At 46.2% G+C, this 25,889-nt stretch overlaps 1 protein-coding gene across 8 annotated transcripts in view; it reads right to left on the bottom strand.

The window, feature by feature from the left end:
- Positions 1-25,889, bottom strand: part of ZFHX3 (zinc finger homeobox 3) — a 513,502-nt gene that overhangs the window by 402,823 nt on the left and 84,790 nt on the right. For all 8 annotated transcript variants that reach the window (XM_051805544.1, XM_051805548.1, XM_051805543.1 and 5 more), the window contains one exon: positions 7,239-7,366. The gene's annotated coding sequence lies outside the window, so the exon portion shown is untranslated. The remainder of the gene's footprint in view (positions 1-7,238; positions 7,367-25,889) is intronic.

Below are 25,889 nucleotides of genomic sequence, written 5' to 3'. Positions count from 1 at the left end.
GATTTTATGAAGCCAGAAAAAGGTCATTGCACGATACTTACAAAGTATGGTAAATAACTAAAATTTATGCAGTAGGATGATTTTAATCGCTGGTATCCTTAAAACCTTGGAAATAGATACAACTTGTAACAAATCAGAAAAGTTAAAGGGAAAATATAATTGTTCTTTTTAAGATCTATTGTATTTAATATCTATTGGCCGTATTTGTTGTACAGGTCATGTATAAAAATAAATTTACTGTATTTCTTGCATTTGATTAACAGAAAGAGCCTAATGATACGTGTCCACATTCCTGTCTCTGTGCTACTGTCTATCTGGGCTTTCTTGCCTAAACTGAAAACCATCTGTCATAAATACATAATGGCTTTTAAATCCACCCCACCCAGTCCTCCTGCTCCCCAAAAAGGGGCACATCAAGCATGGGCTGCTCCTGAAATATTCCCTGCAAGTTGCTAAGTGGATATAAAAGAACACAGACCTAAAATAATCTGCAAATAACTGTAACATAAGCCCTGAGAAATGCTTTTGGAGATGGTGTGAGGGGGGAGAGACGCGTCCACTGAGCCCAGGCCAACGGCGGGTCCGGGCGACCCAGGCAGGAGGGACAGGGTTTGTCCCTGGGTTACTTTGGAAATGTGAAAGATTATTACAAAGCTTATTTAAATTGAGTTTCCCTTCGAATATTTTGGTCTAATTGGACAAGTGCTGAGCTGCACCGGGCTGTCACAGCTGTTACAGGACATGAACCACGCTTACAGTAACAGCTTTCGTTCCACATTTTTGTGGAGCAGTTTCCATAGCACTGCCATCAGGGTTTGCATATTTTTATACCACTTGCATATTGAAAATAAACTCTGATGTTTAGCTTGCTTTCTCCAAGTGCATCTGGTACTTAAATTTCCTGAAAAACAAGCTGGCAACTCCAATTGAAGCCCAAGCAGGCAGGGTGGGACACCTCAGTTTACTTTTATAAACTTATTTTTTGGCCTTTCTTTCCCCCAGAAGTGTAACTTTATAGAAGATGGGATGAGAGAGCTGGGAAATTGGCATTTATCTAAACTGCCATCCCTGAATTTAACATTAGGGCAAACTTTTTCACTCACAACAATATCCAAGATAACCAGGTACTCTGCATGTGACAACGTGCTGCGTAATTCCCTGTGCCTCGATGAAGTGTTTTATATGTTTTGACCAGATAAAAAGCAAAATCCCCAGGAGCTGGAAGGACCCGGTGGTTCTGGTGCCTGGCATCTGTGCCCAGGCAGCCCCAGGGACCTCCCTCTCCCACCCCAGAGGATACTGGGACAATAAGGGACGGTCTGAGCCCAGCCGGGCAGAGCACAGACCCTGTCGGGAAGTTTATTCTTGGTAAATGAGTCACTGTTTAATTAGAAAAATAAACACAATGTTCTAATTTCGGATTACAAGCCCAGTGAGTAAAAGCCCTCTTGCTGTGCCTAGTGCCTGCCCTCTCCTGTGCCAGGGACATGTCACAGGTGGGGTCTGTCCCCCAGGTCCCCGTGTCCCCTCGCCTCCTAAGCCCTTCCCAATTAGCACATTGAAAATTAGCAGAATACAGCCCTGCTTTGCACTTTAAATTTTAATAAGAAACAGAGACATCTTTTCTCTCTTTCTTCTGCTGTTCCTCCCTCTCCTCCAAGAACATAAGGCTGCTGGTGAAAGGAATGAAAATCTGGAAAGAATTTGGGGTGGACTGGCCAACCCCCTTTCATTTCCTTCAGATGTTTACAATCTAGCACCTTTCTGAAGACAAAGATGGGAAAAAAGCTATTTTTTCTTTTGACTGAAGGGTGAGACAGGGGGGTATTAAAAACTGATCAATGTAATTTTTTTCACAGAAGTATTTGCACATCTGTGAAATAATGTAATTTATGAAAAAAATCTTTTTATATGACATCCATGATTATAGCCTGATCTGGAGAATTATTCAAATATAAAATTAAATACTCAAAAACTCGCTGTGCTGTGGATGACTGAGCTTTTACCAGCTGTGCATCACACTTCTCTAATTCTATTAAAAGTATAGAAGTGAGGCTTCCCAAGGATGTCTGAATCCCTTGTAAAAAGAATGTTACATTTCTAAATGCTTTATGATCAGTTGCTTTTTGTTTTTTCTTGATTATCATCCCAGTTGTTGGATGTTTTATCTGACTGTACAAAAAAAAAAGCAGAGAGGAGGAATGCATACCCGTGGAGAGCGCTCTATAAATTATATTGTATTTTATTATCACAGAGCTTAAGGAAAAATTGGCTCTTAAGAAAGGTTAAAAACCTTTAAAGTGAATTCTTCTGTTTGGTTAAAAGTACTTTTGATTTAATACGATCCATGTGCAATGGGGGCCCGGCCTCCTCCCCCTCAGGGAACGGGGCGATCGATGCCCACGGGACAGGGACGGGCAGCGATTTCTGCCCCAGTAGGACGAGTTTGGGGTGCCCTGTGCCAACTTCCCTCCCATCAAGAGACTCACTCACTCTGTTCTCAGACAGCAATTCCCAGATTTTTAGACAATTAATGCAGGGGAAATGAGCGGCACACGCTCCCGAGGTTGTTTCCCAGCCCGGAGGAGCAGTCACTTGTAGCGGGCAGGGCTGTACGGACACGCCGGCTCCTTTCCTCGGGAGCAGCCTTCCAAGGGAAAGTTCAATCCTATTTTCCAAGCTTAAACAGAGGCTTTGGGACAGATCCTCCATAGTCTGAATATTATCTACAGATTACAGATGGAATCACTGGGAATGAGCTGTGCCTTCCCCATGCCACAAGCCAAAATTTAACTCAAAGGGAAAATACAACCTGAAACCCACCGAACGCCGTGGTACAAACCAGCCATGAAAAGAGCCCCAAAATAGGCCACATTAGTAAAAGCCAGTTGGAGTTTAGCAAAGAGAGAGGCAAAATAAGGGCTAAGCCATTGTTTCTGCTGCCGAAGACAGACGGACTTTAATAACACTTAACAGAATGATGCACATTAACGATCTCAGAAAGCACTTCTTATGCCTCATCCATCATGCGGAGGAGAAAATGAAGCCTTCGACAGCATTAGGAATTATTCTAGATCTTGTCAGTAATTCGCAGCTTCTCGGTAGTATCGTAACACAAATTTGTGTGGATGAGACACTGACCATTAATCTAAGGGGCTTTTTTCCCCTCGCCGCAGCGTGCGGAGAATGTATCAATTGTTTCATGGAGAAATTTCACAGCTGAAACCTTACTAAATAAAACAGGGGAGAGGAAAGAGATATAGACAGAAACATAAACAACTGCAACACGGAGACAAATCATTATCTTTAAAACAAAACCCACCATAAAATCTCCATATGTGTGTTTTGTGAATGGGCAGCGAGCAGCCTGCTGCTCTGAAAATCCTCAGAATATGCTGATTATAAAGTTATGTTCATACACACAAACACACTTAGATTTCATTTTCTGGGAGGCTTTTTTCCCTTTTTTTTTTTTTTTTTTTTTTTTCTGGAGTGTAGGCAAAAAATCCCGATTTCTCCTCCCAGGAGAGCAGCGTATTTTAACAAATAGTAGCAAAATAAATTTCAAGACAAAATGCCAGGCGGCTAAATAAACAACAGCTTTTGGCAACCTCTTCCCTGAGTCGCAGGCTGCTGTTCATCGTGTGATAGCTGTTGCCACTGGAATCTCTACTACAAAGGGAAAGGTCCATAAATATTTGTACAGCAAACTCCACGGAAAAAAAGGCTCCCCAAGTGCGCTCCGCACTCATTTCTCCCCGTGCGATGTAAAGATGAAAGCTAATGAGTTCTATGGAGTTTATGATAAATTAAAAGTCGGCGCTCCCCGCCCCGGCCGCGTGTTTACACGGATCTGAGCCGCTGCTCCCCAACAAAACACTTGTCAGACAGAATGAGGCGAATTTGCCTCCGGATGTGGAGGAGCTGGATTGTCTCAGGGACAAAAAAACAGATAGGATTTGATCAAATACTAATCAGGCAGCAATAATGCAGTATCCTAAAACACACCCTATTTTATCTCCATTGAAATAATGACATCTATCCAAAAAGTCCTCAAAGAAACTTGGGTTTAGGTAATATATTGTGATTGCAGCAGATAGGCAGGATTAAAATCAGGCTTGATCTTCAAAGAGAATAAGAATGTATAGTTCTGTTTACTGCACACATATTTGTATATAAAAGATATGACAAATATTTTGGGTTCTTTAGAAACCTGCATTTCTGTATTTTGAAATTTTACAGAGCAAGTGCTGGGAAAGGGATTTGACAGTCCCAGGTAATAGAAGCAAATTAGAGATTAAACTCATTAGAAATTATAAACACTCATATAGTCTGTTAAACCCCCTGACAAAACCTGGAAATTAGAAATCCAATAACGCAGCATCAATAGGGTCTTTAACGGCTGGACAGATGTTTAAACTGCGCGATGTTCGTGTCAGGAGTGAGATGGAACAGCCGGAATCGAGGTTTGCATTAAATAACACGGCATTGATGTCGGATCAGAGCATTCGTGTGAACTGGTTTGATCCTTTTTTTTGCCATTAATTTCCATTCTCCTGTTACGGTCTAGGTTTGTTGTTCATTTTGCATAGTATTAAACATTTTTCTTATTTGCAAATATGCAGATGAGGGAGGCAGCTCTGAAAGGCAGAGCAGGGCTGGGTCCGAGGGGCTGCTGACCCCCAGGGTTGCTGTTCCACAACATAAACGTAAAAACACTTTCAAATAAAATATTATCTGCAAGCTTTAATTTTTTGGCTTAATTAATTAAATTGCAGAGGAAACTATTGTGACAACAATCACTTCACTAAGAGCATTTCAGTAAATCCTGAGGAACGGGCACTGGGATAGCAAAAGCAAAATTGTTTGCGTTCCTAATGTTGGGTCTGACCTGGAAAAGATAACAAAAGAATCTGGCATGAATATGTATTTTATAGGGAGTGCTGCTGGTAAACAGACTGAATAAAAGAGAGGGGATTATTTTAAAATAGTTTCTCCTTAACTTTCAATATGTTTAATCTGATGATATGAAAAACCATCCATAAAGCAGAAACACATTCAGCCCCTACAAAATTCTGTACAGAGCAGTGAAAAGGCAGACGGATTTCAGCAGAAGAAAACAAACAAACAGCAGAAATCCTGCAAAGCTCTGGCGTCTCCCACACCCGCTGCTCTCCAGCGCCGAGATAAAGACCCAATCTGCTCATCAAACACCTCCGGGCTCGGCCATCTAATAGGAACAAATTGGCAATGACTGCCCAAGCAAGTAACACAGGCCCACTGATTTGTAGATTGATACTGATGCCTAATGATCCCCTTGGGCAGATCAATAGCAACAATCCTCATCCCTGCCTTTCTTCTTTATTGGCACGGCGGAGCAGGCGGGAGGCCGTGTGTGCACACGGGGACAGGTGTGCAGGGCCGGGGCACCAACGCCCCAGACAGCCCCGCCTGGGCCTGTGCTGAGGGCTCCCGGGCTGCCCCTCACAGCCACACTCCCCTGGGTGCGGGGCCCTGGCACGAGGTAGTAGTGCTGGGTGCCCCCAGTGTGCAGCCAGACACACACGGGCACCCGGGACCGGCCCACTGGATAATGGGAGAAAACCCAACACTGCCAAGCTGGGCTGTCTGAGAGCTGAAGGCCAGCGTGGCATTGGGTGGCACAGCCACGGGGAGGTGGGACACCGGGCACAGTCTGGCAGAGCAGGGCACACGGGCGGGTGGTTTATCCTGCTGTAACCGGGGTCTCACCTGTTCCCTCCTCTGCCTCTGAGTGCACCACAGAAGGATCAATCAGGCAATTCCAGTGCGGGGGTTTGATTCACTCACCCACGAGTCACTTTCATCTGCTTCCTCCAGCCCCACCCCTCACGAGAATTAGGGATTTTCTATTTATTTATCAATCTAGTGAATACAGTTATCCTATTAGTAAATCCTTTTAAAGTCCCTGGTAATACCTAAGAAAAACTAATGGACTTGCTTTGCATTTATTTTTTTTCCCAGTGAATTAAAGCCAGTGATGTTGTGCAGACCCACATGTGGTCATTCCCACCTCAGGGTGCTGGCAGACATCCCCAGCAGTGCTCCACTCCCCTGGAAATCGCTCTCTCTCCCTGGAATAACCAAGTATAAACCTAAGACTTGATCAGGTGTACGCAAATCACCAGGCAGGCAAACGGAGGGGAAGAAAAACGTACTACTAAGTTTGTCCTACTAAATATGAAATCTTGACCTTGCATTACCACGTGTGCCATGTCACGGGCAGCGTCCCCAGCCCTGGTGCACAGCCGGGGGTGCTGCCGTGGCCCCGCGAGGCGCGGGGAGCGCAGGCACCGGTTTTAAATCCTATTCACACCCGAGATCTGCTTTGTTCAGCAATCACCCGGCCACTCTTATTCTTCGTGGCTCTTTTATTAAAATGTGGATAAAGCAAAAGGCAAAGGATAAAATTAAATTCCATTGACTGTAAATTTCTAAACCATCCCTCCAATAAAGGATTTTCCTTTAATAACAAAAACGCCTTTCCCATCTTTTTGCCGATCTCGGCATGTACTTGCAATAAAAACGGGGCCGTGTGGAAACCTTTGTAACTTGACCCCTCTAGTGCATAAATTAATCATTTTCCAAATCCTGTCTTTTCTTTCCTTAAGTTCCCGGGCGCAGGGGTCACACCCCTGCCCAGCCCTGACCATTGCAAAATTCAAATTCCCGCTAATGATGAGAGTAATCATCGCAGTCACCATCACCATCATCGCCAGAAAGCGGGGTCCTGTTGGCCCCGACATCAATCAGCAGCACGGGGGGCACCAGCCACCCCCCTCGGTCCATTCCCTGAGTGTCCGTGTCCACCCCGCTCCGATACCGGCCTCGCACCTCTGCCGTTCCCGCTGTGGGACGGGACGGGCAGGACAGGACAGACGGGACGGGGTCTGTGCCCCCCATGTCCCCACGTCCCCCTGCGCTCCCCCGAGCCCCGCGTGGGGAGGGAGGAAGCGAGGAGGGGAGGGAGGGGAGGGGGAGCAGCCGCACGTGTGACGCGCCCGGCCGCCCATTTGCATATTCACATCAGCGCCGCGCCCACTTAAGCAGCGCGAGGCGAAGGTGTCTCCTCCACCCACCCACCCACCACCCACCTCCCACCACCCAGCTCACCTTCCCTCCCGCTCCCCACAGCCGCGCTCCCACCCAAAAGCGAGGGCGCGGGGGGCCGGCAGGAGGGTGGGCGCAGGCTGCCTTACCTCTGCTCCCGCGCTCCCAGGGATTCCCCGTGGTTCCGCCAGGAATTTTGGAGAGCCATCCTTCAAGGGTTTTTAGTTCTGTCTTTCTCTCTCTTCCTCCTCCTCCTCCTCCTCTTCCCGTGTTGTGACTGGGTTTATAAAAAAAATAAAAAAGACAACTCCATGTAAGCTCGCAGCCAGGGCACGGCGAAGTCTGGGGCTCCGGGGGGAGGGAGCAGCGGAGGGAGGGTCACAGCTCCATGCCTTACAAAAGGCAACCCAAAGCCTGGATATTTTTTTAATATCCTACACAAAACGTCGTGCACACATACACGTAAGGCGGGCGCCGGACCCGGCGCTAATTAGGTTTTTGCCAAAAACTGTCGAGGTTCAGCCTGTGACACGAATAAACGCAATGGGGCTGGGAGTTCTGAGCCCTCACCTGCTCCGAGTGTCCCCAGTGCTCAGCCCTCACCTGCCCCCAGTGTCCCCAGCCCAGCAGCACGAGGTTTTATGGGGCGCGCCGAGAGCGCCGCGACACCGGGGACCAAGGGTCAGCCATAACCACACGGCACCGACCCGGACTAGTTCATTGCAACACGAGTGGTATTTGAGGGGTATTTTTTGCACAAATTAACGTTACTATTTCACAGCTCCAGTCACAGTGGGGAAAAAGGAAAAAAAATAAATAATCAGGGTTGTGTATCCCCTTGCCAACGTCACGGAAACGGCACTGCAGTGTGCCGGGACAGGGCTCCAGGAGCACAGGCCTATTGTTCCAAGGACACGGCTTTTGTGAGCGGGGCAGCACAGCCAGGCTGGAGCAGCCTGCTCTGAGGAGGAGAAGGAGGAGGAGGAGGAGGGAAGCCCTTGCACAAGCACACTCTGCACCGCAGCCACTGCTTCACACCCTCGCATTAGATGTTTGCTGAAAATACACGGTGCACACATGTGGCACTTTTTTCCAAACATGTCATTACTGGGAATGATTAAGGGCTTCGTTGCTTCCCAGTGCAAGGTCTCGGCTCCGACTGCTGACTGATGGTTGAATTCCCCCATACACCTCGCAACGTGATTTTAGCACGAGGACCGGGGGAAAAAATGTACTTTATTAAATGTTTTTCGCACGCGTAATATTTAGGAAGGGTCAAATTTATTTTTGCAATTGGCAAAAGCAAATTTGCTCCTAAGCTGAACCGTCGCGAGTCGTGTTTCATCCCGGAATACACTTTTATGGAGAAGTTATAAAGCCCTGAAATATGTGTTGTCTCTCAGAAATGCTGGGATGCTCCATCACGGGGAGCCGAGCGGTGGGTCCGGGCGGTCCCTCCGTGTGCGTGGGGAGCGAGGGAGCGGCGGGGCCAAGGCAGACAATGGGAGCTGGAGGCAAGGAAGGAGGTAGAGGGGGGTCTGCCTGAGCCCCCCCGTCCAGGAAAACAGGTCACTCCTTATCAACTGGGTAAGCAAACGCCAAAACAAAGCGTGGGGCTGGATTTTGATGAGCCAGACAAGCTTTCTTATAAAAAATAATTTCCCTGCCTTTGTTTCTCCTCTTCTCCTTCAAAGCAAGAGGGAGAACAGGCTGCTGTGTTCATGCCGGCTTTCCTAGGGACAAAACGTGATTTTTAAGAATCTGCCCCCCAAGAATAAGTTACTTGTCCTCCCCTCCCTAAAAAAAAAAAAAGAAAAAAAAATCTTTGACAAGACTCAAAGGGTCCCTGAAATAAAGAAGAAAGAAAAACATCCAAAACATTAGACACAGAAACATTATATTTCAATATTATCATATGAATTAAATGTAATCCTTGAAGCGACTCGTCCCAGGGGTCACATATTAGGCCATTTTTTTCTTTTTTTTTTTTATTTAATAGAGGTCACCCAGGCTGAAAAGCAGAACCCAAATGAAAAGCATCTTCAATGTGGTTATAACACGAGCTGGACGAGGTCAGGCAGTGTCTTGTATGGCCTCATAAAAAATACATAACCAGACAGCCTAATAGTATTTCTTTGCATTCATTTTTGGATGGGAACTGGCGGGTGGGGGAGGGGGCTGGGAGAGGGCCACAACCGCGGGTGCATTTCCATAATGGGCAGCTTCTCCTACGTTCCAGTTAGGAAAAAAAGGAACATTCATTTTAACACATCCCTGGGTTAGCTTTAAAAAAACATCCTACAGACAATTCCTATGGCCCCTAAAAGGTGAGGGAGGGGTTTAGCATCGCCCCCTCACACACAGAAACACACATGTTCATTTTGGGCACATTACCATCATGTTTAATTGAGAGTGCAACCACCTTGGTCTTGCTTTCATCAACAATGGCTTATGGATGTTGTTATTTGTCCATACACACACCCAGGCTGATTAATTTGAATTATTTCCCTTCTGAAGAGAAGCAGAGGAACACCCCATTCTGAGATGTCCCTTTATCTGCACTCAGTGGGGAGGGGTCCGCCCAGCACCAGGATTTACACAGGTCTTGGGTGGGAGAGGGGGCAAGAGAAAGGCAAAGCGTAAAAGGCGAGGAGGGAGGTGTGTAAATAAAAATAACCAGTGCTAAAAATGCCGGGTGAGAAGAGAATCTCTAAATCTCGGCTCCCTTCCCCCTCCCCAAATGCTGCCTGGAGCCGGGTGACCCTGCGGAGAGCGGAGCCGCAGAGGTGACCCGATGCTAACCAGCCTGTTAGAACTAATAAGGTGTGCGCCTAAGCCAGGGGCTGACACTGGGGCATTGTGGAAATAACTCTCCTTGTTATTGCCCATCCTCAGCTTGAAATTTACTGCTCCTTTGCATTATTAAAGAGACAGCTTGCGTGCGCGATGGGGGAGAGGCTGGGCAGGAGGAAGAGCCGCACACGCTTTTTTAATGGTATGTTTGTGCTCTCTCTAGTCTTTAGATTCCGATTCGGAGCATTAAAGCATGCTGGGTTAATAGGTTGCTATTTATTATTTGAATAAAATCTCGTTCATAAAAATAAAAAAATTTCCTTTTTCCCTCCATGGCAAATGGTCAGAAAATGGGAAACATGTGAAACGTCTCAGAGAAGGTCAGGCCGAGGCCTTGTGGGACAAACCCGGCCCCAAACGTTTCCAGTAGCACTGCTCTGCATTTACATCAGATGTGAGCAGAGCTGAAAACATCCCAACATGGTGGATAACAGGGACTGCAAGATGGAAACACAAAGGCACCCGCTGCAGCGTGGGTCCATCCCCAGCAGGGCCATGGGAAGGGTGTCAGAACACACGGAATCATTGGGGGATTCCGCATTCCGTAAATATGGAGCTGTTTGGCATCAGCAGCTGTAGCGAAAGGCAGAACTCAAAGATGGACATGGGAGGAAGAATCTGGTGTTTGTCTCCATCCCTGCTCCCACAACTCCCCTTCCCCCTCCTCCAGCACCCATGCTCCACCCGCTCAGTTGATTCCCTCAACATTCCCAGGATAACGGGAGGAATTCCCCAGAGTGGTTCCTGCCAGGTTCTTGCCAAGGAGGCAGAACATCAACTCCACTATGTACATTTGACCCTGAGAGATCAGATTTTACAGAAACTGAGCTGAGCTACTCTTTCAGATGCTTTTGCCATCTCTGAGCCAGTTTTTATGGACAGGCATTTTCAACTTGATCCTTGAGGGGCTGGAGAGCCTGTTTGGTGCTGGCCAGGGGCATGGACAGAGCACACAGCTGCCAGGGGAGCCCCCCAAGAATTAGGACTCAAGTATTATTAATTTTCTGCAGAAAAGCGGCTGAGTGCACGTGGGAGACATCACTGAGAATGGGGATCAATGATAAATAACATCCTCAAGGTAAACACAGAACGGGATTGAGCCATTCATGGCAACTGGCCGAGCCAAGGGCAGCTTCCGACCGGGCTGAGCCAAGGGGGTGGGTGGTTTATTGTCAGGGATTCCATGGAATCAGCTACTGGAGGGATTTGAGAGAATTCTTAAGAGCACATGAGAGCCACAGCAATTCTTGAGCTGTCCAAGGCAACCGGTTTTCCTGCATGTTCAGAGACAACCCATTCTTCTGAAAGGTTAATGTGGGCAGCTGCTGGGAAGACCTGGGATGACAGCAGGAATCAATGATGGAAATGTGATGAAATACATATAACTGCCATCACACACTGTAAGAGTGTAAATATATATATATATATATACACATACACACACACACACACACACATATATATATACATGGTCCTGAACATTCAGGGACCAGAGAGCAGTTCTGAAAGCAGGGTGGGGTTTGAAATGAGACCCAGAGCAAACATGAACATGTGGTGGAGAACAGGTTGGGCACCAGGAGGAAGATGCAGTGTCTTTCTCGGCTTGTGCTCTCGGAGAGCTGGTGCGTCCCACAGCACCTCTGAACAGGTCCCAGTCTAAACATGTCCATCCCTTCTGTTCCAAACCACCCTCCCCCAAGCACAGAACCAGTGAGGGTCAATGTGACATCAGTGCACAGAGGAGGCTGAAACACTAAATGTCGCTGTACATTTGGGGGAACAAATTACAGACAAAAAGCTCAAGAACAAGGGGTAACTGCCAGCTAAGGCAAGGAAACGAAATCCAGGCTGATAGTGCCAAATATAAACAAGGAATTAAAACTGATACCTGGAGAAGAGACAAACCAGAAGCCTCACTGCCCCCTCTCAGTTATTCCCTTCCTGGCATCCTGGTTTTGTGAGTCAACAGAAGCAGCCAAATGAGTCCTATCAGCATCTGAATGTACAGATATTACCAAATCCTCTGTGCCCAAAGGATAAAGTAACTTTTATCAACACACTGTTAAATGGCTGGATTTGCCTACATTGTATTTCATCATTTTTGCATATGCACATTTTTAATCCTATCCCCCCTAAAAGGAGTAATAACAGCAAGAAACGTGATGCTCCATATTTTAGTTGGAATATCGAAACGTTTTAGAGTAAAATCAAAGGTGTGAAGACTCAGAGGACTGTGTTAAGCAGCTCTTTTGCTCAGCCTTCAGGTGATAAAGCTTAAGTAACGAGTGTATTAGAACCGTGACAACACTCCACTGGATTTAAAAATACAATTTTCAGAACTGATTGCCAAACTCTGATCTCAGGAGCATGCCCATTTTTTTCAGTCCTACCAGCTGATCCCACAGAAAGTACTATTTCTCCTTATAAAACTGGGCAAAGTCAGGCAGCCAGAGAGGAGTGGTTTGACTGGAGGGTTTCTAATCCTCTGCAGCTCTCACAGTAACATCGTTGTGAAGGGACATCAAAACCACAATTATAAAACAGCCCAAATTATTCCTTACATCATGGGCTGTATCAGTTCCCCCATAAAGCCTAGCAGTGTTTACCTGCCTCATGTTTCATTCTGTACCTCTTCTTTAAACTTTTCAAGGATTCTCTTGCCATTTTGGCTTCTCTGAATAACACAGAATCCCAGAATGGTTTGGGTTGGAAGGGACTGTAAAGGTCATCTCATTCCATCCCCTGCCATGAGCAGGGACACCTTCCACTATCTCAGGTTGCTCCAAGCCCCATCCAACCTGGCCTTGAACACTCCCAGGGATGGGGAAGCCACAGCTTCTCTGGGCAACCTGTGCCAGGGCCTCACACCATCCTCCCAGGGAAGGATTCCTTCCCAATATCTAATCTAAATCTACCCTCCTGCAGCTTAAAGCCATTCCCTTCACATGTTATTAATCTAAAATCTGCTTCTCCTACCCTTCTGGTCTCTAACACACTTGCAGTTGTTGGCTGAGAGGCCACATTGTCCATGTGGATTTGCACTGGACAGAGAGAAGGTGGATTCTGCTCAGAGTATCAGCACATTCAGAATAAACACGTTCTCATTCTTAAGTTTCCAATTCTATGGATGTGCCCATCTGCAGAGCACAGTCAGGCCAGGACCACACCAGACAGGAGGCCGTGACCCCACACTCCTGTGCTGCCCTGCACCCCCACAGCGCTTCTGCCGGAACCCAGTTCTGCCCTCCCCTGCTCCCCAAATATCCCAGTAACCCACAACCACCTAAAACAGCTTCCAAGTACCAGAAAATCCTGTAACTTTTGTTATATCCATAACAAACATACAGGTGCATTTTAAGGCATTCTTCTGGGAATCAGAATACCCGAATGTTTGCACAGGACAGGAGTCACCTGCGCAATTTTCCAAGTTTATTTTCGCAGTTATTAAAAAACAGCTCACAAAGCTTTTAGCATCCAAACTCTAATACCTAAATATATGAAGCCTCTGCACGTGTCCTTTGAAAAGTTCTGAAGGGGCTTTGGTTTTTCGTTCGTTCTGCTTTTAGTGCAGAACTGTTACAAAAGACCAAGGTCCCCACGGTGAAGGCGTGGTCCTGCCCCTGGACACGCCAGCTGCCTCCTGGGCTGCGGATGGTTCCTTAATCCTTCTGCAGTGCGAGGACAGTAATTCTGCTCTTCCATGACTCATCTGCTTTAGCTATTTAAACTAAAACTCCACAAGACAGGGAGTGAAATTTTAGCTCCTCACACCCTGGTGAGTTTGGCTCACTCCTCAATCAACACAAAGGGGCGGTTAAACGAGTTCAGGTGTCTGTGTGGTGAAATCCTGATCTGGGCTGTGGTCTCTCAATGCTTTTAGAGTGCTAAGAATAAGAATGTGGCAGCATATCCAAGACTACACTGCAGCCACAGAAATGTAAGGGCTCCGTTTTCAGTCATCTGAATGCTGCCAAAACCATCTACCCAGAAAAACACACCCCGGCAGCCTTCCAGGCTGGGGGATCGGGAAACGCTTCCTCGTCTCCACTTACAGCCAGAGGTACTGCACTGGTGTGGAAACCACAGAGCAGGAAAGCAGAGAGCACACCTGGGATTTCAACCTGCAGAGAGCTGAGTTAGAAGTGAGAGCTGCAGAGAAGCGAAGTCCAAAGGCAGCTGCCCCGGAGGGAAGCTGAGGTCTTTAAGTGAGGGAGGAGGGAATGGGGGAGCCCTGGGGTACTTCAGTGCCAGCACAGCCTGGGCAGGGAGGATCCTCCGGCTCCCAGGAGGCTCCTACAGGAGCAGCTGGCAGTTCTCCATGGAATAGAGAAGGTCCTGGAGAAGATCTAGGTCCCACCAAAGGAAGCCTATGGATCATTAAATAAATCACTAAATCTGGCTACAATTGAGAGTGATGTGGAAGAACACACTGAAATTCCCTGTGATGAGATTTGCTCCTTTTTAGGCTTTTTCCAGGAAGATATTTGTTGTTAGGGGAAAATGAAAAATATTCAGGTTTTTTTGCTAAGGTCATCCTACAACTCTAAGCTGCTGTAAGCATAAAAATCTGGTTTCTGAACCTTAAAAGAATTAAAATTTCAACCCCCATAAATGGTCAATTAATGCAGAATTAATTGATTTTTTTGTTGCTGTTGCTTACGAATTTAGGAATCATGTTACGATTTAACTATTAAGAGAGGGAGTGAGTGTGCTAATGTTTTAAAATCACTTTAAGATCTAAAATATTCTACATCATCTTGATATTAGTGTTATTCCGTTTTCCTAAAGGATGGGGGTGTGGCTCTGCACTGCAAAAGGTGCAGAATAATTCTCATTGGATTTCTTTAACAAGCTGAGGCTCCATTAATAAAAATAAAGGCATGAACTTAAAACATACCCAGTTGTAACTCCCCAAATGCCTTTAATTTGGAATAAGGACGTCTTTATTTTATTTAGTTTAGTGGTTTTTGAAGTTAGGACCAAGAAACCGCTGCCCAGTAATGGAATTCCTTCGAGTCACCTTACACAACCACACAGAGCTGACTCATTCATAAATTTTACTGTTTAATGGAATTCTAGAGACTAAAGTTAAGGAACCAGTGGTTTGGAGAAGTTAAACTAAGCCAAAAAAGCCAATTATTCCGGATGGAGTGATCCATGAGTAGAACTGTACTGGTACAGGAGGTGTAACCTTCCTGTGTAAACAGGTCCTGAACAGCTCTAGTCCTCCTGAAGCTCAATGGCACTTGTGTTCCTAAATCAGATGCTTTTGGAACATTCATCCATTTAAAAGATTTTAAAAAAAAATAGAGAAATAAAAGATTGTAAAAATATCTGGGTGAAAATTTGGAGTCTGAAGCCATGAAACTGAACTTACATCCTTCTGTTTCCAGCTTGTTCCCCGCCTCCCCCGGCCTGCCCAGGGCCTGCACATATATCACACAGGGAATAAACAAAATCTCTCCCAGGGGGATCAAGAGGGGCATTGTGAGAACAGACAGTCCATTAAAAATTATCTGCAACTCTTGTGCCCCATCTTTAAACCAGAGAGCAAAAACCCCATTCCCTTTACCAGCAGCTCACTCGTGAAGGTGCCAGCTGACAAGTCTCATGCACTATGAAAGAGATGTTCCTACAGACTCCAGGATTATTCCTGGAATTGTAAATACAGAGGGGTGTTGGCACCGTGACTTTAACAAAAACACAAACTATACACACAGCGCAGACGTTCTGCTGCACAGTTTAGATTTAAGCTACAAACTGGTGGCATCAGGAGAAGGCAGTTTTTATACAGAGACATGAAAACATATACAAAGAACATGTGCTCCAAAATAACCCAGCGCTGGGCCCAGCCCACCCCTGGCCGATGGTTTGTGTCTGTTAAGTGAAACAGGATCAGCCCAGCTCAGCTGCTCCTCAGTGAACTCCTCGGCCGTGGATCTGAGAACTGGGACGGCTCACACGGGGTTCCTGGGACTGCCACCTCTGGATCCGCATCCAAGACCTCAGTTTGAAAGTGGGGAGCTTGGAGGAGGAACAGCTCAACTGGCTCCAGTTAATTATAACTTAAGAGATGTTTTTCTTTCAGAAGAATTCAAAACCTCCGCTGGTTTTCAGCAGAACTGTGGGTTTTGCCAGGTGAGCTGAACTCGTCTCTCCGTCGATCACAACTCTGTTTGTGATTCCGACCCCACCACCACCACCAGCTTTGCTCTCTGCAATGCCCCTGAGAAGGAATTATCCCAAATGTCACCACTGCTCTACTTGATATTGCCAGCTCAGTGTCTCTGCAGGCAGCAAAAACAGCTGGACTCTCAAATACGATTTTGAATTAATGAAATTTAATTATTTGAATTAGAATCATTCTCTTCACATTTTTATACTCTGTGTTTCATTGTTAAATTCAGATTGGAAAATACAGTTTCATTTGCTAGTTCTATACCCTCCTTTTCTACCCTAAATTTGGGATAGGCCATTTAGAAAGGAGAATGAGTTTTTACAGAAGGCACAAAGAGTAAAGGGAATATGGGTTTAGCACCAAATAACTCCCATCTGGAAGTCTGAAGACAGGGCTTCAGGAACTTCCACCTTTTATTTAACCTGCTTATGCTGATTACAGTTCCAAAGTACACAGACACAGTACTTTTTAAAGCTACAAAAAGCATTGAAAACTGATCATAAGAAAGGATTTAGGGGTTCTCTTCTCACTCCAGGCCCTTGCCCAAAGTCCCTCTCTGGCTTGTTCTTTACTGTGGGAAAACAAACACCTGGTGGTGAAGCAAAGCTGGAAGACGGCTCAAATGAGAATCCAAGGACACATTTCTTATCACAAAGGTGATTAATCTCTGGGAAATATTAGGGGAGGAGGGCTTGATTCTCCATGTGACAATTTCAATCCCAAATTGAGGCCACTCTTGAGCAGAAGTCTCAATATCTACTTTTGGACTAGAAAAATCAGTAATTAAGAAAAACTCCAAGGATAGAGAGTTCATGCAGCCCAAGACCTCCTGGCTTTAAATTCTATGGGGGGGAGGGAAAGAAAAAGAACCAATCCCAAAAATACTGTCAGAGCAGCCTCATCAAGTCAAAACAAAGCATTCCCGTGACCACGCACTCTGCAGCACTCAGGGTACTTCTTTTCCCTTTTTCTTGGCACTAAAGTACCACTGGCCAGAAATACAGGGTCTGGAGTGTTCACCTGCCATCTGAAGGGTGAAGCAAGACTTTTAAATGTTTTCTTTGAAGCACAATTCACAGTGAAGATTTGGGCTGAAACCGCATCCGTATGCCGAAGGCCAGCAGGGAAAAAAGCCATAGAAACATCACTGTAATATCCCAAACTCAATAATCAGTTGTCTCCGAACAGAGAAGGGTGTGGGCACAGGGAGCACGAGGCACATTTCCTACCCCAAGGCTCGTCAGGAAAATCAGGGACACAACACGGAACGCAGAGCTCGCTGCGGGTGTTCTGCCTTCCCAGAAGACCCAGCTCAGCCCGGGGGTTGTCCCTGTCCATGTCCTCCCCACTGGTGCCCTGCAGCACTGCGTGGCACCAGCACCATTCCCACCAAATCCGATGGCCATGGCATTGCCAGCCTTTGGCAGTGGGACAGGACGGCCCCTCACCCGGTGAGCACCTGCCACCAGGCAGCTTTTCCATCCCCTGCACCCCGGAATGCCAGGAATGAAAGCGCCCAGGTTTGAATTCATTTTCATCCTTATCAGCTCAGAAGGAAGCAGAGAAAAGAGCCTCGCTGAGGAGCTTTGTGCTCGCAGCCACCGCGCGGGTTGGGTGAGGACATGCTGGGAACGTCTGCTGAAATATCTCTTTTTAAATGAGGGAAAAAAGGTGGGGGGCTTTGAAAACAGGTTTAGTGTCCCAATGAAAGCATGACAGCAACAATTTATAATTTCCTGCTGCCCAGTGCTCTCCATATTTCTCCCTCGCTGCGCATCCCTCCTCTCCCTCTCCCCCCACGTCCATCCTCCATTTCCCGATAACTCCATCCCGCCTCCCGTGAAATGGTGGCGAGCGCAGGGAAGGGAGGAAGAGAGGGAGGAAGGAAGGGGCTCCGACGGGGAGGGCAGGGGAAAGGGAGAGATTGAGAGAGCCAGAGAGAATGTCAAAGCTCAAGTCTGGCATTTGCCTATTTAAATTCAATCACGCAGCCCTCGCCGGGCTGGAAATGGATGGCCTGCGTTATGAATTTCTGATCAGACGGCTGATAGGTTATGAGCGGGGACGTAATCCCATTGAGGAAGGCTTTTTTCCCAAGCAAGGGCAAGCAATAACTGCCCTTCCGAGATGGCTCTTTGCTTTGCCCTTTTTATAATTTTTTTTCCTTTTCTTTAAAAAAAAAAAAAACAACCAAGTCCAAATAAGCATTTTTATGATGATAAATGTGTAATAATGATTCATTCTGCCTGCGTCTGAAATGGGAGATGCCTTGGTGGAGCAGACATGCGCTCAAAATAAACTGCCATATTTTTTCTTTTTTAAACCTAATTAGAATTCTCTCCTTCGCTCAGCTCATTTTGTACCAACACTAGTGATCTAAAAAGAAAGTGAAAGGAATGAACACATGCATTGAGACCGGTATTTTTAATACCCTGCAGGGTTTTTAATGTTTTATAGTTTGCCTTTTTTAACATGATGTGTTTACATAAAAGGATACAAAAAAATTTTTTCTTCAAATGGCAAGAACTGCTGGCACACAGTGGGACAAGCCAGAAATTAGTGTAGAAGCTGATGTTTTCTTACACCTACCATGTGACATCATCGTGTTATAGCGAGTTAATCAGAAGAGCTGAGGGCATCAGCGGGTTTGCAGTACCACACTCAGCAGTGAGGGAGAGCACGTGCTGCTGTGGTGGTGCCAGCCAGGGGCCTCTAAGGCTTCACACAACCTTTGTACTCTCCAAAAGCACAAAACAAGGTGTTTGCTGCTTAAAATCAGGATCTATGTGCTGAAACAAGATTTGTCCCAGTCTGTGAGGACTGGAACCAGCCCTGGGGAGAAGGACCTTGGACCAGGGCTGAGCTAACAGCGATCACACTAAGGGCTGAAGCTTCTGGAAATAATCCAAAGGTAAAAAATACTGTCTGAGGGCACAAGGGATAGAGGGAAGAGCAGAGAAATATCTCAGTGTTGGTGCCAAATAGGAACTTGCTCTTGGAGCTGCATCTCTGAATGAATTTTGAAGTGCAAAGAAAATGGAATCATGGAATGATGGAACGGTTAGGGTGGGAAGGGACCTTAAAGCTCATCTGGTTCCACCCTCTGCCATGGCAGGGACACCTTCCAGTAGATCAGGTTGCTACAAGCACCATCCAACCTGGCCTTGGACACTTCCAGGGATGGGACAGTCACAGCTTTTCTGGGCAGAAAGTCCCCTGAGAGCTGGGATTTAGGAACCACCTCCCAGGCAGAAGCTGCACGCAACTTTAGTCTCACAAATGCAACCCCTTCAGCAGAGCCAGGCTACCGAAGTACAGACTTTTCATGTTTTTCCTCATTGTGATCAAATGCTGGATCATCAGCTAAAAAAAGGAGCGTTGTGGGGAATGTCTCAGGTGTGCTGTGCCATGAGCCAACAGCCCATGGTGCCACCTGGGAAGGACGGCACGGGCCGAGGGGGGAGAGGCTCTGACAGCTCCTGACACAACAGCTCCTGACACAACGGCCTGCTTTTCCCTTTTACATTAGTACATTAAGTTCAATTTGCCTATGCTGAATTGCCAAAGTTCTATGCACGAAGAGAAAATTGTAAAAAAGTTATAAAGTTATTTTTTTCCCTTCTGACAACACTGAAATTGCAGAATTTCTGAATTGCTGCATACCCAAAAGAAAGGTCCCAGGAAACCTCTGCACTGTAAAGGGGTGTTTTTCCTGAGGAACACAAAAAGCTGATGATCCAAGTGGTTTATTGCTCTCACATGCCTCAAACAGTTAATTTTGCTCAGTATCCTCACACAAATGGGCCAGAAACCTACAGCTGATAATTATGAAATAGTGTGGCCACTGGGGAGTTCCCTTCCCATCACCATTGGTTAGGGATCATCTTATGTCCTGGAGCACTCAAATTTTGATTATTTAATTGAAATTACATATATTAGCATGGGTGTTCTCATTAGCCATAAAATAAAACATCTAATATTTTCCATCTTGTTGCATCAACATCTGGTGGCGATGAACTCCGAGGGCTGCGAGCCCAGAATGTGAAAATATCACTGTTTAAATTTGTCACCTCTCAGTGTCACTGCCTGGATTCTTGCATTAGGAAAAAGGAAAACCAAAAGGAAGGGGTGGGAATGAAGAACTGCTTATTTGCTTTCTTTATCTCCTTTTATATCATATGCAGAATAAAAAATTTGCTTTAACTGAGGTGGAATTGTCAATTATCCAGCAAATCACAGAATTTATTTTCAATTAAAGTTTCTAACTATCTTCCATTACCAGATCTTAAACCCCAGTGTTGATATTCTCCTTCAGTTCCCAGGACTGATGAGTTCCCAACGACCAAGTAAAATTCCAGAAAGATTATTTTTTTTATTATCTGTGTTCTAATCAAATATGGGAATTCCTAAGCTGGTGATTACAGCAGTGCCACTTGTATTTGCAATCTCTGCTTTGCATGTTTATTTGAAAAATCAAAAATAGAGTATAGCTAAAGAAGGAACCTACAATAATAAAGCATCTTCTCGCAAAAAGCTTTGAGTGGTTTCTCTAACTTATCATTAAATTTAAACTCATTTTTCCTGGATTTCACTTCTGCAGTTAATAACTTTTATACAGCCATCCTATAATTACATTAACAAAAAAGTAAATTTCCCCTATTTCTCACCACATTACCGGTATCAGAGCGTTAATGGCAAATTAACCAGTAATCCTGCAAATTAAGTCAACTCATCTTCCACTGATAGGGCAGGAATTTGCAATTTAGGCGGGTTGGGAGTTTTCAGTGGTCTTTTAACTATTATCAAGCTTCTGCTTTTCCCAGTGTACCAGTAAAACCCACACAGGAGCCATTCCCACGTTCTAATCACCATTCAGCTCTTTTTATTTGTTTCCTGGAGTACAGCAAACAAGGCACTGCTCCAGGGGAGAGCGGGCCCAGCCACTGTGGACACTGGGATTGTCGGGGCGAGGTGGTGACACACCAAGGACAGTTGGTGACCACGAGCAGAGCCAGCACAGCACAGGCTGCTCCGGACAGGATGGCTGGTAAGTGGTTTTCTCTTACATCACCCTAGGCAGTGCACACCCTCAGTGCCTCAGTCATGTCCATCCCATGTTATCCTCAAACTCAGGTGCCATGGAACATGTCAGTGGAAGAACCACCTCCACCAGACTCTCCAGTCCCGGGCAACCACATCAAAGCCATTAGTGCAGGAGAGCTTGTGCAACATCTATTTCATAGAATTATGGAATGGTTTGGGTGGGAAGGGACCTTACAGCTCATCTGGTTCCATCCCCTGCCATGGGCAGGGACACCTTCTGCTAACCCAGGTTGCTCCAAGCCCTGTCCAACCTGACCTTGGACACTCCCAGGGATGGGGCAGCCACAGCTTCTCTGGGCAACCTGTGCCAGGGCCTCATCACCCTCACAGAGAAGAATTCCTTCCCAATATCCAATCTAACACTGTCCTCTGGCAGTGGGAAGCCATTCCCCCTTGTCCTGCCACTCCAGGCCCTTGGCACATGCCCTGTAATTCAGCCCCACCTATGGTGTGGTAGGATCCTCACCCAACCTTCAGTGCTCCGGAGCCAAGGAGGGGAGGGACAGCACAAACTCAGCATAAAATGAACAGAATTTCAATAGCAACAGTCAAAGACATATCTTTGGAATATTAGATTTATGCAGTGGGAAGGAACCATCAAAACCATTCCATTTCAGAAATATAAAGGCTTCCTGAGCTAGTGAAGCACAACAGAAACACTCAGTGATAAAGGACATCACAGCTCTTTATAAACTGAACCGGTGGTTTCCCAAATTTAATATGCATGAACAGTGCATGTGAGTCCTCTTAAATCCAAGTACCAAACCCTGCCTGTTTAATAAATCTCACCAGTCCTCCACTATTAGACAGGGGATTAAAACTAATCTATCAATCCCAAAACCAAGCACAGAGTGGATTAAAATGCAAAACACATGAGAGTATGAAGATGCTTAATGCTAAATAACAAACATTTCAATCACAGAAATCATTTTTATCTTCTTGTTTATGCTAAGTAGATACTATTAGGCTTAATATCTGTATTAACACAAGTGGGGGAAGAAACAGTTTTAAGGAGACCTAAATACTTGAATGCTGCTGGATTGCCTGCGAGCAGAAGCTCTTGCGGTGGGAGTGAGCACAGCCCGGTGTTTAAAATCCTGTTTACTCTCTCAGGCCAGCTCAGTGGTGCTTGACCTTTTTCCTATGTTTTTAACCCAAAGCAGAACACCCAGAGGGTCCTGACAAAGCCAGAACTTAAACCTGTTATTTGCATTGTAACATCTGAATATCCCATTTCCCCAGCTCTGGTGTTGCCACGATGTCGGTCTCACACCGATGGAGCTGTGTGGGCTCCAAAGATGGAGCTCCTTGTGCCTGTATGAAAAGGGAATGACCAAATGTGACTCACACAAGGGTTCCCAGTTCAGCCAACAACTGACTTTGTCATTGTCACTCTGAATTCCTGGCAATGGGATGATCCCCCTTTCTGGCAGGAAGTTATCCATCTACATCTGCGTTTGTCCATCTGCCTGGTGGAGATAAGGATTTGGGAGCACTGCACCCAGCTGTGGTAGGGGAAGGCACTTGGCATGTTCCTTCAGCACTCTGAGTGCTGGGAAACGGCCAGTGTTTGCCTGGATTCACCCGAGAGCATCCCAAATCTGCAGAGCTGCTTATTCCTGGGTATCCGAGCAAAAACTACCCACTGAATCAGAGGAGTCGTAAGATTTGAGATGAAATAAAATCCACCAGGGATCTGTGTGAGGTCAGCACCACCCACACCTCTCTCGTGGGCACACCGGGCTGTGAGGGGACGGCAGCAGAGGTGGGGCTGGTGCATGAACCCCAGTACTGTCCCCAGGAGAAGGGCTACTGAGGAGTGGGAGCGCAGCCTGGGAGGGGGAGAATGGCACACAACAAGTCCAGGCCATCTAGCTGGAGAGGGAAATCTGGCAACAGGAAAAAAGAAAGGAACAGCCAACCTCTGCTCTCCCCTCAACAGCACTGATGTACAATGATGGTTATTCATCCATGGGGCCTTGGTTTTGGTGTGGCAAGAGGCTACGGTGCCATTTCAGCTGGAGAACACTGGAAAGTTGCATTATTCCTGTTTAGCTTTGCCTGGGTGGCGAAACACTGTTTCTGACGTGTCGTCATTCACTATGACTAAGTCCTTCACTCCCTTAGGGAAGCTTGAAATACAGAAGCAATACAGAGGCACATGATTTTTTCTAAGGTTGAGACAGTTAAATAACAGATTTCTGCTGTCCTAATCTTTTAATGTTATCAGAAATCACAAATTCAGGAAAAGAAAAAGGGAAGGATGCAGCAGTTTGAGTTTCTCCATGAACTGGAAGCAGGTGTATTTCATTTCAGAGGAAGGGAAGGAACCCAAGGCAGCACCTGCCCCTCAGCCCCTCTCCAAGAGGAATCCCTGACCACAGCCCAACTCTTCCCTGCTCATCCTCCCCCTGTCTGTGTCACCTCGACACCAGCAACACCTCGGATGTGCAACGACACCAGAACAGCAAAAAGCACCAAATGGAGGGATGTACAAGGCAGCGCTTCTCCGTGTCCCTCTGTGCCACTCCCCGGGCTCGGGAGCTGAGCATACGGACACGGAGATGCTCCGGGTCCTCCCTGTCCCCTCCAGGCACCCCAGCCTTTCCTCTGCCCCTTTTCCCATTGGGGGTCAGCATCGCTCTCCAGGAACTGGCAACCCCCAAATGCCCAGAGTGGTTCAGTTCTGGTCTTCAGAGGCATTCCCATTTTCCCCACTTCATCTAACACTCAGTGCCCACAGTGCCAAAGAGGAGGTGACAAGTGAGGATCATCACACGTGAACAGCTCACGAGTGTTGGTAAAAGCTGTGCAAAATAAATCAATGACTTTATCATTAGTAATTGTGGAAGAAGTCATTATACTGCCATTTGGAGTGAGGAAATACCTTGGACAATGGCAAAATACCTGCAAAAAAAATTAGTCTGTAGCAGCATAGGGAGCAAAGAGACCCATGGGCAGGAGGAGGGGAAGGAAAATGGTGCAGAAACTGAACCAACACAGCAGCTCTGTGTCAATGGGAGGTGTGTAAAACCCTATCCCGCTTCTTCCACTTGGTTCCCAGTGGTACAGGAGGGAAGGGGAAGGGGAAGGGGAAGAGGCCTACAACACACATCTAGTCTGAGCCACCAGACACAGGCTGAATGACTGGGGCAGATCTGCCCCTGTGCAAGTCAGGTCCAGTACTGAGACTAAACTTCATCTATGAGAGAACCAAGGTCTGGAGCAAAAGTACTTGTGTCAGTAGATCAGCCATATTCCCCTCTCAGTCTCCAACTGCCATCTTCCCATCCCTGAGCATGTGTTTGGGGCCCAGCTGCCCCACGTGTGTGGTTTGGGTACCGCTGTCAGTAAATCACATCACTGCTCAGAAATCATCCACAGCCCTCCCGGGACCTGGACCAGCCCTCCCTGAACTGGGCTCGCTCTCCCAGCCAGGGCTGCCCTGGAACAAAGAGGGGCTGTTCGGCGGATCAGAGCCCTGGAAGTGTGCAGAGGTTTATAAGATTAATTCTTATCTCTCTGGGCAGTGGGTCAAGTCAGAACCGTCATTCAACGAACTCTACGGATAATCTCCCTTTATTACTTTCAATCAAACTAAGTGTCTGCAATCTGCAGCACGGTCACTAATTTAGTGAAAGAAATTACCTGTAGAGCTCGATTATATAATAGACGAAATATAAAATAGTCTGGGTAAGCAGCCATTCAGCTTTTACATCTCTCCCTGCAGAGCAAAGCTGCTCCAGCCTGGTTGTGGCCGCACCCGCAGCTGCTCCAGGGGGAAATTGCCCAGAAAGGAGTGGACAGTGTGTTTGTCCACTGCCTAATTAAAGTAAGAGAAAAAGAAACTTGTGGTTTGGGCTATAGTTGGCATTAAATCTAAAAATTTGCTGTTTGCAAATATTTAACAAATGTGTTTTGTGAGAAATCAGATTTCCAGCATATTCCGGTTAATGGAATTCTGCTGCAGCCCCTGGACAAAACAATGTAAAGCTGCCTGGCTTGTGGAAATCATTCTCCTCCAGTGATGGATAATATAGCATGAGGTTTGCCTTGGTTTGATTAATTTCAGAATATTGCAGAGAAGCTGCATAATCCCTAAGATAGCAGAGAGAAGGAGGAAGACACGACGGAGCGGGATAAAAGCGCGTGGTAACGAGCACAGGCAGTTTCATACATACATTAGATAGATATTATATAGATATTATAGCAAGGCTCACAAACTGAGGGGGGTGGCCAGTAGCCACCACAATAAAGGTCAACACTGAAAGCGAAAACCCACTAAAGATTTCCACGGCTATGACCAGAGACAGAACACAAACAGAAAATTCCCATTTCCTTTTGCTGTTCACAACAGCCATTATTTATACAAGCCCTGAATATGGAAAAGGCTCTGACAAATTTACAGTGGGGTTTGGATGGATGAGGATGACGAATGATGGATGAGGGAGGCAGAGGATTCCCTTATTAAAGCATCAAATCTTTCCCTAAATATCAAACAGACATCTCAGCCTCAGCCACTTGGCTCATATTAAAGGAAGCAAAATAAAACAAGGAAACAAACCAAGGAAGTAAAATTTTGCCTCCTGATAAAAACTGGAAATTTGTCTTCCATTATACACAATTTCCACTACATAACTTAGTCAATTTTATTCTGTATTTTACA

This window comes from Manacus candei, unplaced genomic scaffold, assembly GCF_025592945.1.
Source record: "Manacus candei isolate 608988 ecotype Guabito, Panama unplaced genomic scaffold, ASM2559294v1 h1tg000065l, whole genome shotgun sequence".
Lineage (NCBI taxonomy): Eukaryota > Metazoa > Chordata > Aves > Passeriformes > Pipridae > Manacus > Manacus candei.
Note: the sequence above shows the minus strand (reverse complement) of the source record. Positions and strands in the feature narration are given on the sequence as shown.